The sequence below is a fragment of the Thunnus maccoyii genome, chromosome 10 (genome assembly GCF_910596095.1).
Source record: "Thunnus maccoyii chromosome 10, fThuMac1.1, whole genome shotgun sequence".
NCBI classification, from domain to species: Eukaryota; Metazoa; Chordata; class Actinopteri; order Scombriformes; family Scombridae; genus Thunnus; species Thunnus maccoyii.
In genome coordinates this window covers 31,231,996-31,234,750 of record NC_056542.1, presented here as the reverse complement: position 1 = coordinate 31,234,750, position 2,755 = coordinate 31,231,996, and the positions used below count along the sequence as shown (strand labels likewise).

Below are 2,755 nucleotides of genomic sequence, written 5' to 3'. Positions count from 1 at the left end.
CTGCCACCATCAACCACTACACATTTTACAAAAAAACATCCCCATAATGACAAGTCACCCACTCCTGAGCACACACAGCTAAAACAACATTTCCTCAACAAAGGAGCAGAAAACAAGCTCCAAAGCAATAGCAACACATAACTTACCCTTTTTGTTTTTTCTGTTGGTAGTCAAAAGGTCGTAATTAGCACACATTTCACAACAAAACCACAGCATGTTGCTCCCCAGCCACTGCTCACCGAGCCTACTGGTTTTTAGTAAATATGGTTGGCAAAAAAAAATTGGTGGTTTGCGGGTCAGGTTCGATTGATTAATTAATGCATATTTTTGCAGGTTGGGCTTGGATTGACTCTCACTGGCCAGCAGTCACAGCGCAGCATGAGCCTCTACTTGTGTGTTTGTGTGTGAGCAGTCGCACTTACATAAACTGGGGGAGGGGGCTGACTGACTGAGAGTGACAGATGCTTTGCTGAAACACAGTGCAAAACACAGCATTAGAGATGTTTATGTAATTATGAGAAGTATAAGTGAGGAAAAACATCACCTGCAATAGTCTCATGCTGCGAGCATGCAAGCACAAGCCAACAGGATGTTGACTACAGCTCACCTAACGGCCACCGGTGTCACTAATGAGAATGAATTTCTGATTCCCACATATAGAGCCTTTAAGTAAGCAGGTATTTATAACCCCCTCACTTATTTAAGACATTTAGACTTTTAATAGGCTGATGTTTTTATCTCCAACAGTCGCAGGAAGGGACACAATACACAAGTAAAATTAACTTTATTTCATGAAATGTTGCATTTTTTTTACTGACAGAATTAGACCATGTTGCGTACACCATCACTGATGAATACAAATCCAACAAAACAATACCACAATGATTTATGATGAAGAATTCATTTTATGGGACCAGTATGAGCCACTGTACATGTTTCATGTGTGCACTGTGTAAAGATTAACTATCTCTTCTAACCATCCACTAAATTAAAAGACAGTGCTTAAATCCAATTTTTTTTCATGTACAGGTACTGTAGTGTGTATTTAATACACTCAGGACTCAAAATGTCATGGATTTCTTACTTCTTGTTTACAGTTGTTTTCATTGATATCACATATCTTGTCATACTTTTATAAAACATCTGGCATTAAACTGTGTGGTGCCTCTCTGGATCGCTGCATTCTTTCTTACAGAAGGATTAGGCCAGGCTGTGTATATGATCACTGATTAATACTAATTCTAAATTAATTTTTTATTCATTTTTCAATTACTAAAGACCCAGCACTATGTGTGTCTTCGTCCTTTGCACTGAAAAGAAAACTATGTTTCACTGTGAAAGCCAGTCTTGATAGGTACAGTTAGGGACTCAGAAAGCAGACATGAAACCCAACAAAAGCATCTGAGGTGAGCGATACTCCATCCACAACTGTCTTCCCTGGTGTCCCACAAACTCTCTACTCTGGTTCTCTGGAAACTCTGTAATAAAAGAAAATGTTTTGTTAAGTTTCAAACAGATGTCTTGGTGAGATGATAAATTCAGTGTGAATCCGTTCACTTAACTTTTACTACACATACCTCCATGCTCCTTAAAGCCTGAGTGCTGGTACATCTTGCTAGCCTGCGACAGATGAACAAGGTGAAGGAAGCCAGTGCAGTGGTGCGAGCCAGTAAACCTGGAAAACTTTAAGGAAAAATTCCCTGAAAAAGTCCCAACATATTATGTACACCAGCAGAGCCACATATTTAATGCTAAGTTGTTGCACCAGCAAAGGTTTAATAAGGGAACTGTAACTCGAACTGCTAAAATTGTTCAAGAAAGACTAAATTCACAGGTGTTTGTTCTGTTGTAATTTATCTGTACTTTCACCCATTGGCTTTGACATGAAACCATCACTATGAGGTTAATCTTTCCTCTTTACTATGATGGTGTGACATCCACAGATGAACAGCTTTAGTTATTACTTGTAACTGAAGTCCTCCAATTCTAGTAAAACAAAGAAACAAGAAGAACTACTTAAAACAAACTTTAGTCATGATATCTAATATTTGGTGTCAAATAGTTTTCACTCATTGTTTAATTTCAAATCGACCATGTCAGAGCCAAAACAACCTAAAGGTGTCACTGTCTCAATGATGGACTCTACCCTTCTCTCTACTTACCAGCTGCTAGTTTCCAGCTGGCTGTTTCCAGGTTATCTTGGTGCAGTCATAGTGTGAGTTTATGCATCAGCCTACCCATGGTGGACCCACACCTGTCAAATATAGTGACACATGATATTTATTATATTATTTAGAACATTTCTTTACTTTGTAGTCTGTAGGCACAAACACATTGCTAGTAACATGTTTGTGAACACAAAGACCACACTAGAGCTTAATAAACCCAAAATGCATGTCAACACCTCTAATCCTTACATATATGACTGAAGAGGGTCTAATTAACTCACTTCTACCACAAATGTAGACATTTCACACAGACTTAGATGCAGATCCACATGATGTGCAAAACAGTCAATAATAAACAAGTATCGTCAGCATAAAACAGCAGTTTGTTAGCTACAACAGCTAGCTAATTTACCTACAAACCAATTAGCATTGCTAGCATTGGTTATCCTCTGAAGCTAACAGCTACGCTGGTGGACAGGTAAACAGTTTAAATCGTGTTTGGTTGGAGAGGTTAACTTAGTCATGACTTAGATAAAGTCATGCACACAACAAGATCACAAACACATAAAGTTGGACTTAACTGGTAC

The 2,755-nt window shown here is 38.4% G+C and overlaps 1 long non-coding RNA gene across 1 annotated transcript; it reads right to left on the bottom strand.

Annotated features, from left to right (window-relative positions):
- LOC121904989 lies at nucleotides 1-2,243 on the bottom strand. Its single transcript, XR_006098332.1, has 3 exons — nucleotides 2,163-2,243; nucleotides 1,578-1,683; nucleotides 1-1,478 (listed from the first exon to the last, which is right to left on the bottom strand). It is a non-coding gene; the product is annotated as an uncharacterized LOC121904989 (long non-coding RNA).
- Between the last annotated feature and the right edge of the window lie 512 nt (nucleotides 2,244-2,755).